Below are 17,843 nucleotides of genomic sequence, written 5' to 3'. Positions count from 1 at the left end.
TCATATCAAGGAAATCAGACATTATATGGCTTTTTGTGTTTGGATTCCTACACTTAGAATCATGTTTTTTAGTTTTCTTCATGTTCTAGCACATATCAGTACATGTTGTATGTAATCATGTTTATGAATGAATATTTCCCTGGACATCACACATATATTTTATTCATTCGTTATCTGATAGACATTTGGATGGTTTCCGCTTTTTAGAAATTATGAATCATGTTGCCATAGCCATGTGTATACAGCGTTTTCTGTGGATATATGTTAATTTTTATTGACTATATACCAATGGAATATTGAGTTACATTACTAGTTCCTCAAAATATTAACACAGTAAGTCATTTTCCAAAATAACTACTATTTTACAAACTCACCAGCAATATATAAAGGTACTAATTCCTTTACGTGCTCATGAACACTAGTTATAATCTGTCTTATTGATTTCAGTCTTATTAGTGTCCATGAAGTGGTATCTCATAGTGGGTTTTGAATTACACTTTCCTAAATGACTCATGATGTTGAACATCTTTTCATATGCTTATTAGTATATATTTGTATATATTTTTTGGAAATATGTCCATTTAAATTATTTCTTTTTTTCATTTCTTTTTTAATTGTGATTTAAGAAATCTATATGTGATTGTAATACCTTTGATTTCAGTATAATTGATATTTAGCATCTTTTACAGTGCCTCTCAAAAGAGTAATTCAAAGGCCACTGCTGGTCTCTCAGACTTTTTAGGAGTTCTATAAGATCAAAACTATTCTTGCTACCTCAAATGCATGGTAAGGTTTTCAGTGACTATTTATTTGTTATATTGTAACAGATTAAATGCAGAGGCAGATGGGAGAATCCAGCTGAATTCAGCTAAGTCAGATCTTGAGCCTTAAAAAAATGTAAAACAATTCCACCTTTATCACCAGTAAAAATTATTTTGGAAAATAGCATTGCTTTTTAAGAAAATATGAGTAATGTAGTAGGTTTGCTATTTGAAATGGGATAATAAATGATCTTAAATATAATAAATCTTAATTGCTATACAATCTATGTAAATAAATAGCTTCTCATGGCCCTTTATAGTTCTTAAATATGTAAATGGGTACTGAGACCAAAAAGTTTAGAACACAGACATGTGTAATGCTGGGTACATAGTAGATAGTTAATATCAGTTTTCCTTTTAAAAAGCAGGTCCACCTCAATTCTATTGAATCATAGTTTTTATAGTTGAGGTTTTGGTATCTGTATGTCCAAAACTTCTCCAGGTAGTTCTTACATGTAACTGAATCTAGAAATCACAGAGATAGTTAATTCTTTTGAATCTAGAAATCACAGAGATAGTTAATCCTTTCATTTCATATTTGAGGAAAGAAAGGTTCAGAAGACCAATGAAGCTGGTGAATCATCTCGAATCCAGGAGAAGAGCCCCGTATCTTAGACATTCAACCAAATTTTATTCATCATACATTCATAACATAGTGTGAAAGAGCTTTGAATTCTTCCTCACAATAAGTTTTTCAACAGAGAAGGTGTAAGAATTCTGTAAGCTGGAGGTATAAGAGTTAACTGTCTACATAAACCTCCCAGATTCACAATTTGGCTAAGGACTGATATTAGCATACTTGCTGGTCTATACACATTACCCAAGTTTACCAGCCTCTCTATGGTACCACAATAGCAATAGAAAGTAGTGACATATTATTAAATCAGAGAACCTACTTTCATACTGTAGAGACTATCATGGTAGATGGGCACAAGGAATAAAGGTATTTTGTACTAATGTCACCTCTGATTCTCAATTTATCAACCGTTTTTCTTTCATGTTCCAGTGATGAAGATAGAACTTTCTAACAAATAGAATAGATAGAATGCTACCAGATATTAGCATCCTGGTTAGACAGATTTTTAAAAGAATAAATGACTAGTGACTGCTTTCCTATGGAGAAGGTATCAATCAGAAACTATAAATCAAGTCTTTCTTTAGTCTCATTAATATCCCTTCTATTCACATTAGCTATCATTGGGCTATATTAGATATTGGTATTGGCATTGACAAATGACAATATTTTAGGGTGGTCAGATCTTCTCCCATCTATTCTTTAAAGACAATAGTAACAACTTCATAATTTATAAAAAAATATTTGTATAGACATTACTTCATTTGATTATGTAATTACCTTGCTTTACAGTTGAGGATGTTGACTTGAAGACAATGTGATTTGTCATGAAGTATGCTTATTAACTGGTAAAGTCAACATATTAATTGGTAAATTTGAATAGAAACTGTAAACTTGGCTCCAAGTCCTGTGTTCTTTCCAAAGCACCATCTTAATTCTATGGTATTACTTTTTGAAACTCTTGAGTTACACAGTAAAAGAAAAACTTGATGTTATAAATGCCTCAACATAAATGAAAAACACCAATCGAAGCATTTTAAGCCCCTGTAACTAGTGAGTGTATGATATTTTGAGGTCATTTTTTCTCTTAGAATCATGCAAATGATGCAGCAATGTTTCTTCCATCTCCAGCCCTTTCCATCTTGCTCATGTCTGCTTAATTATTCTGCTTTTGGAAGTTTTTCCTGACTATCCCGACTCTGAGCCACGTTCTCAGACCTTTGTTAATTCCATAGCATTATCATCATTTGGCAGTTGTTGGTTTATTTTTATTTTTTATTTTTTTGCATGGGTGTTTACTTCGATACTATTTCCTGCCTGCACTAGAGCCCATGAAAATAGGACCTGGGTCTATTTTTCTCTGTATCTCCAGAGCCTACTCTATTGTTGCCACTCCTTAAATACTTGAGCAATCATGTAGATCTAAATATTATCCAAATTGTTCTACCATATGGCCAGCTTCTACCTAGGAAATACCAGCAGAAAAGAGTCTGGTTTGGGAAGCATCCTTCATGCCTTTGGAGAATAACTAATTTTTGCAAACACACAGTCAATGTGCTAGTGTTTTCTATGCAGTTTCTAAGTTGCATGCACCCAGTTCTATTGATACCTCAGGCACATTGACTCATGAGGGCTTGAAAGGCAATATTCTGACTTTTGTCAAATGAGATTTTTTTCTTTTTAAAATTAACTTGAACTCCAAAAAAGCTGTCAAATTCAGAGTTTTGCTGAGCTAATTTATTCTCTCTGTGCAGAAAAAGATTTACAATGAATTCATTGTTGTTAATAATGTAGGGCTTGTACTTAGGAAAACACATATGATACATTTTAAGAAACACACTTCTTTCAGGAATATTGTTTATTTGGGGCTCACAGTTTCAAAGTCTCAATCTATTGACAGCTGACTTCATTACTCTGGGTCCAATGTAAGGCAGAAGTCATGTCAGAGGGTGCGGCAGAGGTAAAGGCAATTAGGAAGCAGAGAAGGAGTTCAGATCACCAGGGACAAAGGCACACCCCCAGTGATCTACCTCATCCAGCCATACTCTACCTGTCTGCAGTTACCAAGTTAATCCTTATGAGTGGATTAATCCACTCATAAGGTACAACACTCAGAATTATTTCACCTCTGAATGTTCTTGCATTGTCTCACACACAAGCTTTTGGGAGACACCTCATTTCTAAACTTACAACAGGAGTGGTCAGATTATGACTCAAATTCTTTACTTTTCTACTGTGTCGTATCCATGTTAGTGGATCTTAACATTAACATCCATTCTCCTAAAAGGAATAAATACATTTTCCAGAAGATGTTAATAAAATTTGCAGAGTAAAGGCAGTTAGAGGAAAATGTACACAAAAAAGGATAGACAAAACATCTAAGAAATACGCTATATACTATTGGCTTAGAGAAATCTATGAAAATGGTGCTTTCTGTTTTGAGTTGCCTCCCAGATAACTGTTTCTAGGAATTAGAGTGCCTGTAAGAATAAATAGAACATGCAATTATTGCTAAGTACTCTGAGTAGTAGAAGTTTGTAGGCCCACATTATATTGTTACTAAAGAATCCTTGTAAGAAACTAATGCATCCAATGGTAGTTTTTTGAGTTAGAGTGTGTTCAGCAACATAAAATCTAATATCTATTCCTTGCTCAGAAAAGTAAGAAGAGGAAAGACTTGTTGGAACAATCTGAAACTGTAGTTTGATTAAACAGCTTAAATAAATTGAAAGAAATTGAATACATACCACTTGGAAGGACAAAGGTACAGAGTTCTTCATGAATCCAATAAATAACATAAAATTAACTGAGTCAAAAAATTTAAATGGGTTCAATTTAAGGGAGTAGTCTACTATGTTGCTGTTAATCTGAAGTGCTAAGGGATGAGATTAGAAGTCTAGCAGATGGGACATTATTTTAGACAGTAAATAGTGTTGTTAAGGTTCCCAATATGATCCTCAGTCTTTGCAAATGTTCTTTACAAGAGAGCCACTGCCATATTGGAAAATCTGGTGGGAGACTTGTATCAATTTTAGAACCCTACAGATTATACTGGCTACCAAGGAAAGACACTGATCTGCAAAACCAAATAAGGCAGGGAAGCAGGCCTGGAACAAACAGAGTAAATGGCAGACCAACTCTTCCCCACTCACTCGATTTTTCAAGCTGAAGGGCAAAACTTCATTGGCGGAATGCAGAAGCTTCAAGTTGAATGTAAGAGTTTAAGTTCTCAGCTAGAAAATGAGTTGGGCATTTACAAATCCAAACTAACAAAAGTGAAATTGGTCTGATACTTTAACGTGAATAGAAAAAAGTAGAATCTACTTGAGATGTCTTTAAGGGGTGGAATTGTGACCGATGTTTATATTTGAAAAACAAATAGGAAAAAAAATTCTTATTTTCCCTGTTTTAACTCTGGTAGACAGAATAATCAACCCTCAAAGATATCCATGCCCCAAATGCTGGACCTGCATTTATGTGACCTTATGTTATGAAGTTAAGGATCTTAACATGGGGAGATCATTCTTGATCACCTGGGTGAATCCAAGGTAGTCTAAAGAATCCTTCCAAGAAGCAGGCAGAAGGATCCGTATTAAAAAAGGAAGTATGATGACAATTGAGGTCAGGGCAATAAGATAAAGGAATCACAGTTAAAGAAATACAGGCATCCTGGAGAAGCTGGAAAAGGCAAGGAAAACTTTTGCTTGAGACTTCAGAAGGAACATAGTCCTATTGATATCTTGATTTTAGTACTTTTGACCTCTTGTCAGTACAATAATGAATTTATCTTATTTTAAGACACAAATTCTGTAGAATGTATTGTATCAGTAGAAAGATAATACAGACTTTAGTACTGAGTTTGTGGAGTGCTGCAGTAACAAATACCTAAACATGTGGGAATGAATTTGGTTGAAATTGGGCAGTGGGAAAAAAATTAGAAGAATATCAAGAAGTCACAAAACATCACAGTATTTAGTTGCACAGAGGGATTTTTGAAGGGTGAGACAAATGATTGATGGATCCCCTCCATATAAGCAGAAAATAGCATGAGAAAGGATTATCCAGGAAACATACTGTGGGGGTGATTCCTGGCTAACAAAGTGAACCCCAGGACATTTGGAGACTCACGGAATTCTGGAGAGTTTTATACTAGCAAAAATGCTGCCAGTTTGGATTTAAAAAGAGAAAAATAATTAAAGAGGCTGTCAGAGTCCCATTATTCTCTAGGGAGTAAACAGGTTGGTCCAACTACTCAATCTTAAATATGTGCTAAACTTCTTGAAAAATAGTTCCAAGGGTAAAACCTTCAGTCTAGAGTCCTTAACTCAGAGGATGGACACAGGGATCACAAATAATTACTACCAGAGTTTGCATTACTTACCTAGATTTAAATATGTGGTGCTGAGAATCAAACCCAGTGCCTCACCCAGGCTGGGCAAGGGCTCCACCACTGAGATACAGCTCCAGCCCTTAATTTTAAATAGACTTTATTTTCTACAGAAGTTTTAGGTTCACAGAAATGTTGAGATGAAGATACAAAGATTTCCCATGCATTCTTTGTATGGGAAACATACTCATTCATAGCCTCTGCCATTATTAATATCTCCCAACAGAGTGGTATATTTGTTACAGCTGATGGGTGTGTAAATGACACATCACCCAGAGTCAATGCCTTATTAACTAAAGTTCACTTTTTCTGAAGCATATTCTGTAAGTTTGGACAAATGTATATGTAACAACATGTAACTACTATTATAGTACCTTGCAGAGTGGTTTCACTGCCCTGAAAGTCCTCTGTGCTCCACCTATTCATTCCTGTTTTCTCCTTTAAACCTCTGGAACCCAGTATTTTTCTTGTTTCCTTTTCTAGAAGGCAACATAGCTGTTATTACACAATATGTAGCCTTTTTACCTTGGCTTTCCTCATTCATAAGATGCTCTTCAATTTCCTCCATAGTTTTCAAGGCTTGATATTTCAACTACAAATGATATTCCCTTGGCTGGATATGCTACAGTTTATTTATACATTAACTTATTGAAGGATATCTTTGTTGCTTTGAAGTGTTGGCAATGATAAAGATTCTGAAACCATGAATGTACAGGGTTTTGTGGTTTCGTCTCCTGAACAAATATTAAGGAGCATCATTTCTGGACCCTATGACAAGATATATTTAATTGTGTAAGAAACTGCCAAACTCTTTCAAAGTCACTGTACCATTTTGCCTTCCCACCATGGTTTTTCCTTTTGTCTTTCGATTTTCATACTCTGAATAGGAAGGCTGCTCCATTCTTATGCCACCTCTATACTCTAGAAACAGATAGCTTATTTGCTAGTTTTACAGGCCTACAGATAGAGAGAGATTTGGCTCCAGAATTGATTATTTCCATATTCAGAGACTAACCCATATTTAACTTAGAATATTTAGATTATCAAATTTTGTAAAGTTTTTACTACTTTTTAAAATTTGGGGTTGTTTTATATATATAACAGTAGGGTGTATTTTGATATATTATACACACATGGGGTGCAACCCATTACAATTTTGATCCCATTCTTGTGGTTTAACATAATGTGGAGTTACATTGGTCATGTATACATATGTTAGCAAGAAAAGTTATGTCTGATTCATTCTGTCTTTCCTATTCCCATTCCCCTCCCTTACCTTCATGTCTCTTTGTCTAAGCCAATGAACTTCTATACTTCCCTTCCCTCCCCTCCCTTGTAATAGGTTACCATCCACATATCAGAGATAACATTTGACCTTTGGTTTTTGGGGACTGGCTTATTTCACTTACCATGATATTCTCCAGTTCCGTCTAATTACTGGCAAAGGCCATAATTTCATTCTTCTCATTAGGAGAGTAATATTCCATTATGTATAAATACCACATTTTCTTTATCCATTTATCAGTTGAAGGGCACCTAGGTTTTTTCCATAATTTACCTATTGTAAACTGCTATAAACATGTGGCTGCATCACTGTAGTATGCTGATTTTAAGTCCTTTGGATATAAGCCAAAGAGTGGGATAAGTGCCCCAAATGGTGGTTCCATTCCAAGCTTCCTAAGGAATTTCTCTACTGCTTTCCAGAGTGTTGCATCAATTTGCATTCCCACCAGCATTGTGTGAATGAACCTATTTTCCCACATCCTCACCAACATTTATTACTTGTACTCTTGATAATAGCCATTGTGACTGGAGTGAGATTAAATCTCAGTGTAGCTTTAATTAGCATTTCTCCAATGGCTAGAGATGTTGAATATTCTTTCATACACTTTTTGACCATTAGTATTTTTCCTGTGAAGTCCCTGTTCAGTTCCTATGCCCTTTTATTGATTAAGTTTATTTATTTATTTATTTGTTTTTGGTGTTAAGTATTTTGAGTTCCTTGTATGTCCTAGAGATTAATGCTGTATCTGAGGTACAGGTGGTAAAGATTTTCTCCCATTCTGTAGGCTCTCTGTTCACATTCTTGACTGCTTCCTTTGCTGTGAAAAAGTTTTTTAGTTTGATGCCATCCTGTTTAATTGATTCTTCATTTTACTTCTTGTGCTTCAGGAGTTTTATTGAGGAAGTCTGCTCCAGAGCTGATATGATGGAGAGTTGGGCCTACTTTTTCTTCTAGTAGGCACAGGGTCTCTGGTCTAATGCCTAGATCCTTGAACCACTTTGAGTTGACTTTTGTGCAGGATGAGAGATAGGGGTTCAGATTCAATCTACTACATATTTATTTTCAGTTTTCACTAGAACCATTTGTTGAAGAGGATATCTTTTCTCTAATGTATGTTTATGGCAACTTTGTCTACTATGAGATAACTATTTAGGTGGGTATGTCTCTACTGTCTTCTATTCAGTTCCATTGATCTTCAATTCTGTTTTTGTGCCAATACCATGCCATTTTTATCACTATAGCTCTGTAGTAAAATTTAAGGTCTGGTAATGTGATACCTCCTGAATTATTTTTCTTACTAAGGATTGTTTTGGCTATTCTGAGCCTCTTATTTTTCCAAATGAATTTCATGACTACTTTTTCTATATGAAGAATGTCTTTGGAATTTTAATGGGAATTACATTAAATCTGTATAGCACTTTTTGGTAGTAGGTCTATTTTGACAATATTAATCTGCCTATCCAAGAAAATGGGAGGTCTTTCCATTTTCTAAGTTCTTCTTCAATTTCTTTAATTTTCTATAGTTTTCTTTGTAGAGGTCATTCACCTCTTTTGTTAGATTGATTCCCAAGTATTTTATTTTATTTTATTTAGAGGCTACTGTGAATGGAATAGTTTTCCTGATTTCTCTTTCATCTGATTCATCATTGGTGTATAGGAACACAGTTTATTTGTGGGTGTTGATTTTATATCCTACTTCTTTGCTGAATTTGTTTATAAGTTCAAGAAGATTTTTGGTGGAGTATTTTGGGTCTTCTAAATGTAGAATGATGTCATCAGCAAATAGAATAGTTTGAGCTTTTCTTTTCCTATTCATATTCCTTTAATTTATTTCTTTTGTCTAATTATTCTGGCTAAGGTTTCAAGGACTATGTTAAATATAAGTGGTGAAAGAAGGCATCCCTGTCTTGTTCCAGTGTTTAGAGGAACCATTTCCATTTTTTCTCCACTTAGAATGATATTGGCCTTAGGCTTAAGATATATAGCTTTTATGATGTTGAGATATGTTCTTCCTGTCCCTAGTTTTTATAGTGTTTTGAACATGAATAGATGCTGAATTTTGTGAAATGCTTTGTTTGCATCTATTGAGATAATCGTGAGGTTCTTAACTTTAAGTCTGTTGATATGATCAATTATATTCATTGATTTGCATGTTGAACCAACTGTGCATCCCTGGAATGAACTCTACTTGATCATGATGCTCTATCTTTTAAATATGTTTTTGTATGCGATATACCAGGATTTTATTTTAAAAATTTGCATCTATGTTTATGAGGGATTTTGGTCTGACGTTTTTTTCCTTGATGTGTCTTTGTCTGGTCTTGTATCAAGGTGATACTAGCTTCATATAATGAGTTTTGAAGGGTTCCCTCCTTTTCTATTTCATGGAATAATTTGAGGAGTGTTGGTGTAAATTCTTTGAAGGTTTGGTAAACTCAGCTGAGAATCAATCTGGTCCTGGGCTTTACATTGTTGGTAGGCTTTGTAAGGCATCTTCAATTCCATTGCTTGAAATTGGATTGTTTAAATTTTCTATGTTTTCCTGGTTCAATTTGGATAGGTCATATCTCTAGAACATTATTTGTTGGTGTCATCATGATTCTTTATTTTATTGGACTACAGATTTTTAAATTAGTTTCTGATTATCCTTTGTATTTTGATAGTATCTATGGTGATGTTTTCTTTTTCATCACAAATTTTAGTGATTTGAGTTTTTCTTTTTGTTTTGTTAGCTTGGCTAAGTGTTTATTTTATTTAATTTTTCAAAAAAATCAACCTTTTGTTTCATCTATTTTTTTAAATTTTTTGTTTTGATGCCATTGATTTTGGTTCTGATTTTAATATTTATTGTCTTCTACTGTTATTAGTGTTGATTTCTTCTTCTTTTTCTTTTTTGATGTTTAAAGAAAAAAATTATAAGATTTGAAAAACAATTCCTAAAAGATTGACTTTTCCAGAAAACTCTAGCTACACAATGCATTGTGTCTATCATGTCAAAATGTGCATAAGACACAAATACAAAAACCATGAAACAAGCCACCATTCTTCAACAATTTGAGCAAAGATGTAATGCCAAAGGAAAAACATGGATGACTTTAGAAAGACGGGCTTTTTAGGATAAGCACCATTAAAAAAAAAAAAAAAAGGAGCACAAATGAATGAGTGTGTTCAGTTATATACACTGAATTGAACCTTTGGCTCTTGGAAACAGAGCAATTTGTCATATAGCATTAACACATATTATAAAAGTGTGTAGCATCAAAGGAAAAGAACCACTAGCATTCAAAAGCAGCTTTGTCAACTTGGCAAACATTCTACAGTGTGTGTTTCTGTTGTTCATCATTGACACAAGAAGCAACTTTAAAATAAAAATTTTTTTAAAAAAGGAGAAAGGAGTAGTAACCCCATTTATTTTCTCTGTTTAAATTCAAATAGAAAGCAGACATCAATTCTGTTATACATAAACATCTTCAAAGTACATCATTTGTAAAAAGGAAGGACTAAGGACAAAAATGTGTTTACAGAGATCTAAACACAGGTCAGTGAAGAGGGCCTCCTCATACTGCTTTCCAAGGTTATTCAGGAGGGGTCACTTCATAATTGCTGGCACTAAAAAATGTTGCAGAATTCTTTGCCAGGTACTTGAGGAAATCATGACGATAATTCAGTAATAAAGCAAGGCTCTTCTCATCAAATTTATTTGGATTTATTAATGATAAATAATAAAAAGTTTATTATTTGTAGAATTGCTCCAATTCCTACAAATAATAGATGTAGTGCATACTCCTGGGACATGGGTACATCAGGATGACCTACAAGGATTTCAGCACACTGTAGCCTCTCAAATTTGTAGAGCAGTTGAGTGCCCAACATTACATTGAACTATTCTATTCCTGCTACAACTTCATGAATGGCATACTCCTTATTATCTATGTTTCCTTGAGTTTTCTTGTAATTTGCATCATCCTCTAAAATAGAATCCACTTTCTTCTTCACAGGAAGATAAAAGAGCTGTTTTTGTCTGGTAATTAAGTTTCAGTCATCAACAAGTCATGGCTGTACCTCTTTGGGAATCTTTAACTTCAACTCAGTTCATAAATGTTTCTTCATTTTCAACAGGAAGATCTACTGGGGCCCTTTTCTTCCCAGGTGGCTGAGGTGTCTCACTGGTATTGCCACCATCTCAGTTTCCAGGTGTTTTGTGTTTGTTTTTTCTTGTTTCCACTTCAACACGTTTCTGTGGCAGACCAGATGCCTTCTTTCCTGCAGTAGCTCCTCTCATCTTCCCCTCTTCATACTGCTCCTGATTGTTTAAAAGTCCACATACTTGAGGACTCTGCTCCCTGCAACTCTTTCAGCCCAATTTTTATTCCAACCACTGTAATGTATGAAGTATTTCACTTGTTTGTCCTTAATGGCAACCTTAATACACTTTGCTTCATGAAGAAAAGGCCCATGAAAGTATAGCGCTTGCTCACCCTACTGGAAATTTGGGGTTAGAGTCCTGCTTGGGTGCCATTTGTAAGTGATTCAACTCCTCCTCCTTTTCCTACCACCCATGACTACCACCCCCTATTCTCTACCCCACCCAACTTCCCATCAGACCCGCCATTAAGCACAGTCAGCTCCATAACCTGGGCCCAATTTGCCAGTGATGGCAGACCTCACAGCACAGCGGCCTGTACAGCCTGATTTGTTCTTTTTCCAGGGTTTTGAGATGTGATGTTAGGTTATTTATTTGGTGACTTTATATTCTTTTAAAGAATCTGCTCATTGCTGACACTGGAATGATATTTGGTGCTAGAATGGGTTGAGGTTTCAGGGGATTTTGGAATGTGGTGAATGTATTTGTATGGGGGAAGAGCATGAATTCTTGTGAGGATGAGTGTTGTCCATATTGTAATACACGGAATCTGTGACACTATCTTCCATAGAAAAATAGGAACCTTAACTTAATTACAAATGCACTAAGAAAAGGAGGGTAACCTGGATTATTTGGGTTAGATATAATCACACAATGTAATCACAGGAGTCCTTATAAGAGAGAGTCAGGAAGATCAGTTTAACAGGAAGAAATAAGAGACAGAGCGTACTAGGTGGCCAGGAGCCCAGGAGTACCAGCATTCTCTAGAGGCTGCCAATAAGGAAAGACATTGTCCCCCATAGTCTCCACAAAGAATAGGTTTTTGCTGACACCTGGATTTTTATATTTCTGACCTCCAAACTTAGATGAACTTGTCCGTTTTACTCTACTAAATTTGTAATAATTTATTAAAGCATAATAATAAATATTTATTGGGGAACTAATATTTTCAGTCCTGTATATTCAATAAGATTTATAAAGCAAATATACACTAAGTAAAATTTCATAAGACTGCAGTTATTTCTTCATAATGGAAAAGATGAAAATTTTATCATATAATTATCCTATCTAAAATATTTTTTTCATATATAATAGATATTAGCTTTGCCAAATTATTGGAGAGTCAGTAACTAGCAAGAAATCCTTGATATTTCTTTGATGTTAAGTCTAGAACCAGACAGGATGACCCTGACGTTTTTCATTTGCTTTTGTTCTTATTTTTGCGTTTTCTCAAAGTTTGAAGTAACTCTTCCTTCCCAGATTCTAGAATATGATACCCACACAGCAAATCATGGTACCAATTTTTCTTATATTTGTAAATACTTATAGTAAATGCTGTCATATGACTTTTAATACTCCTATAGTACTCACATATATGAAAGTGATTTTATTTTCTCAATTTTTTATTTTTGAACATTTGGATTATTTCCAAATTTTTGCTACCACAAATAACAATTTACTTGGCACCCTTATAATCAGGACGTTGTGACCATTGCTAATCATTATTAATTATTAAACTATAAAGTATGTTAGAAGTTGAAATTTGAAGTAAATCATATATCAAAGTTTAAGCTTGTGATTAATATTGACAAACTACCCTTAGAGTTATTTAATATGATGCTTATATTATTTAATATATTTGTTAAACAATCTAGTTTCAGATTATATTTTTTTCTCTATTAGAACATTAAAAATTTTTTTGGTTGTATAATAGACACAATACCTTTATTTTATTTAATTTTATGTGGTACTAAGGATCGAACCCAGTACCTCACACATGGAAGGCAAGTACTCTACCACTGAGCCACAACCCCAGCCCTAGGATATTTAAAATTTTTTTTTTAGTTATATATGGCAGTAGAATCCATTTTGATATGATTACGCAAGCATGAAATATATCTTATTCTAAACACAACCCCATTCTTATGGATGTACACTACAGTGTGACTCACTATGGTGCATTTTTATAGATGTACATAGAAGAATTAGGTCAGATTCATTCCATTCTTTCCATTTCCTGTCCCCCTCCCTTCCCTTCATTCCCCTTTGTCTAATCTATTGATTTTCCATTCTTCCCCTTTTCATCTTATTTTTGGTTAGTTTCCACATATTAGCAAAACACTCAACATTTGCTGTTTTGGGAACTGGCTCATTTCACTTAGCCAGATCCATCTGTTTACTGGTGAATGTCCTAAAGTCATTTATCTTAGCAGCTGAGTAATACTGCATTGTGTGTATATACCACATTTTCTTTATCTATTCATAGGTTGAAGGGCACCTAGGTTGGTTCCATAGCTTAGCTATTATGAATTCAACTGCTATAAATATTGATGTGGCTGTGTCACTGTAGTATACTGATTTTAAATCCTTTTGGATATACACTGAGAAATGGGATAGCTGGGTCAAATTGCTCCATTCCTAGTTTTTTGAGGAATCTCCATACAGCTTTCCAGAGTGGATATACCATTTTGCAGTCCCACCAGCAATGTATGAGTGAAGTTTTATCCCAAATCCTCACCAACATTTATTGTTACTTGTATTCTTGATAATTGCCGTTCTAACTGGAGTGAGATAAATCTCAGTGTAGTTTTAATTTCTCCAATTGCTAGACATGTTGAACATTTTTTCATATATCTTTTTTTGAATTCTTTGTATATCCTGGAGACTAATTGCTGTATCAGATGTGCAGGTAGTAAAGATAGTCTCTCATTCTGTAGGCTCTCTATTCATATTATTTATTATTTATTTTTTTAAAAGTTTTTTTGTAGTTGTAGATGTACAGCATGCCTTTATTTGTTTATTTTTATGTGGTGCTGAGGATAGAACCCAGTGTCTCACACATGCAAGGCAAGTGAGCTACCGCCCCAGCCCCTTGATTATTTCTTTTGCTATGAAAAAGCTTTTTAGTTTGATGTCCTACCATTTTTTGATTCTTGATTTTACACCTTGTGCTTTAGGAGTCTACTTAAGGAAGTCTGTTCCTGAGCTGATACGTTGGAGTGTGGGTCTTACATTTTCTTCTAGTATGTTCAGAGTTTCTGGTCTAATTTCAAGGTCTTTGATCTACTTTCAGTTGAATTTTTTGCAGGGTAAGACATAGGGGTTAAATTTCATTCTACTACACATGCATTTCCAGTTTTCCCAGCACTGTTTCTTGAAGAGGCTATCACATTAGGTTTTGAAAAAAAATTAAAGTCCTCCATACTTATTACTTTCATATTCCATACTCATATCCTGACCAGGAAGAGTGCACATTCAGAGCACATGGATTAGCCCAGTGAAGCCAACTGAAGTTTGGTTCAATCTTCATTATTTTAGGACCATTTTTCCAATTTGAAGATGAATCAAGACTTCCATTTGTCCTTTGCTTTACTGATGCTTGCATTTTTGTTATTATCACACCTGTATTATAAGTGGGCAAAGGAAGGAATTAAATTCAATGCATTTGGACTAAGTACTAACTCTCATAAAGTTTGGCACTGATGTATTTTTAAATCAAGTCCAAAGGGAAATTTCAGAGCCATGTCTGCATTTCTCTGCATTGCTGAGTCTCAGGCCTCAAGATAAAGCCTATAACATTTGACAGGGATAACTAATTATATGGGTGGAGTAATTAATTACACAGGGAATAATACTTTTGCTTTCAGTAACTGATCTTTCTACCCATTTAGTGCTACTGAATTGCTACTGAATCTTAGTTGAGATTGGTAGTAAAGATGTGGCAATTCATAGCCTTCAGGCTCAGAACCTGCTCTGGAGCACTTGTGCTCTTGAAGGTAATCTAAGTTTAAATAATGCAGATATTGGGAATTAAATGAGAAAGCCTGCTTAGCTTGCAATAGGCATAAAATGTCTTTTTAATTTGGTTAAGTAAGAGTATAAAAATCTAGCCCTTTAAGAAATCTATCCCTATTCCCAAATTTCTCTGCGGTTTTGTCTCTGTAGCCCCAATTCATTTTCAGTATTTTAGTGAAACTGCCTAGCCACTGACAGCTATTGAATTAACTGAGGAGCCAATTTGATTAAGTGGGGCCTATGAAAAAATGAGTTTGCAATGGTAAAACAGAATTTCTTAGGCTGTCAACCACCTAAAAGGGTAAAGTGAAATGGGTGTTTGATGCTAAAATGTAGGTGTATCAGAATATATGGGTGGTTATGTGCTTAGGAAAACGGTAGACTAGATACAATTAAATTTATTTGTCCAAATGGGGGGAATCCTGAATATGAAAGACACAGGGGTGGTAAGAGGGAAAAAGGGCATTTAAAAGGCATCTGAATTTGAGATGCTGTATGAAATCAAGTCATTTCTGCAGGCAGAAGTAAAATGAAGTTCTTTCTATTTTAGTATTTGGTGAACTGTGGATAGTTAACAGAAGTTAAAAGACCATTTTAGGCTCTGAGCCATAGCAATAAGTTTGCTTATCAAGGGTGATGTTTGCTATTTCTGGCAGAGGTATTAGATATTCTCTATAGTTTGAGCCAAACATCTATTAAAATATTAACACCAGCTTAGAAGGCAGCTTACAATAGAGATGGTTAAGCTTAACTAGGTATTCATTACCTGCCTTATATTCACTACCCAGATAAGAAAAACAATCTGGAGAAATTTCTAACAGACATGTGTCTTTCTCATGAGGAAGAATAGGAATTTCATCAGAAGGATAGTCAGTGGTACTTATGCTTTTGTGTGTATAAGTGTTCTTTACTAACTGTAATTCTTTATATTATAGGTGTTGATGTGGAAGACATAAAATGTAAATGATTAGATATCACAAAACAGTCTTTTGCCTGCCCACCCACCCCTGCCATGCAATTCTAAGTTTAAAAAGCCTGGACATTTTTACAGATATATTATCTTCCCTAAAACATGCCAAGAAACATTTGAGTTCTACTTTGGGTCTAGAACATCTCTGTCAGCTGGAGACTCGTCCTCCATGAATCTTGATCTGAAGCTCTGTGGAAGTTTCAAAACTATCCCATCCTTGCCTGCAAAATTCTTCCAAAACATTGCCTTTTCTTAGAAATTTGAATTTTTGAGGATTGTGAAGTGAGCCACCTCAGTTGCAAACAGAAATTCACTTTTTGTCACATTATATTCTTAGAGTTGAAGGCCGTCTGGTTATTTTTCTCTATTGTTTCCTTAACATCTGTCAAGTAAGCTCAGTTGCTTTATATACATTTAACATTCTCCTTGGGTTAATCCATGTTTTTGTCTGTAACGTTCAGGGCAAACATTTTCAAGGACCCTTTTGTCTACATCATGTCTCTTTCTCTCTTGGATCCAGAAGTTTATATTCCTAAGAAACTTGTGGAGATTTTGTTGTGTTCTATATAGAATAACGAGCAAATCACCTTTCAATCAAATGTCTCATGCCTTCACCCCTCTGAGTAATAAAAAGAATTCTAGGTTGAATCCTAAGTGTAATATGTGATAGGTGCTTGGCCTTGCTATATTTTCATACATGACACTCCTCTGGTACCCTGTCACTGTATCTTTTGTTAGGGACCCACCACTAAAAGTTTCTAGATACATTCTCTCATAGCAAGTGCCACAGTGGCAACCCAGTCTATAGTAACTACCCAAACTTGAAACTATGGGGTGCCCATAGTTTATTCTTTCCTCATTGCTTCTAGGAAATAGGAAATATGGCATTTATATAAAAAGATGAAATTCAAGTAGACTTTTTTAAAAAAATCAGCTTTGTATATAAATTATGTAGTGCTTAATAACCTATAAAACTATGGATGGGGGAGGATTAGGTTTGTATTTATGAATTACAACAATTTTAAGGCAGCTAAGTCTATAAGCAAGACTTGCCTGATTACCTATTCAATGTTGGCTTAAAAAACTAGACATGGGGGAACAAAGACCTAGCTGGAGCAGAACCTGCAGGATACCTGTCTGCATTGAGCCTAGATGTCCTTAAAATCCCTGAGGCAAATGGTGAAACAATAAGTCAATAAAGAGGGAGCCAATTTCTTTTACCTACCCAGTCAATATCAGGCTATCAACATTCCTATTAGCTAGGAATGAAGGGCAAGGTTGGAAGCATAGCTGTTCCCTAGCTTTGTGGCAGAATCACCTAGGGAGATTTTAAAGATCCTCATGTCCTCAATTCTGGGTGTTCAGGATGTACCCCAGTTTAACTAAGAATTTCTGGAGGTGGGAGCCAGACTGCAGCATTTCTTGCAGAGTCCCTGATGTGTCACCCTGGAGGAAAGTCAGGGAACCAACCCTGGTCAGGGGCTTTCAGCCCACATCCTTCCTTCATGGAAGCAGAAGGAAGTCTCTTTTGTGCAAATGTGACAAGGAAGGAAAATAACTTCTTTCCCAGACACTGAACAAATCATTTAGTGTCTCTCAGTCTCATATCCAATTCCTTTGAAATGTAACTAATAATACCTTCCTGCTC

The 17,843-nt window shown here is 35.0% G+C and overlaps 1 pseudogene; it reads right to left on the bottom strand.

Annotated features, from left to right (window-relative positions):
• Positions 1–10,642: 10,642 nt before the first annotated feature.
• On the bottom strand, positions 10,643–11,586 carry LOC101971459 (mortality factor 4-like protein 1; annotated as a pseudogene).
• Positions 11,587–17,843: the final 6,257 nt, after the last annotated feature.

This window comes from Ictidomys tridecemlineatus, chromosome 1, assembly GCF_052094955.1.
Source record: "Ictidomys tridecemlineatus isolate mIctTri1 chromosome 1, mIctTri1.hap1, whole genome shotgun sequence".
In the NCBI taxonomy this organism is placed as follows: Eukaryota; Metazoa; Chordata; class Mammalia; order Rodentia; family Sciuridae; genus Ictidomys; species Ictidomys tridecemlineatus.
Note: the sequence above shows the minus strand (reverse complement) of the source record. Positions and strands in the feature narration are given on the sequence as shown.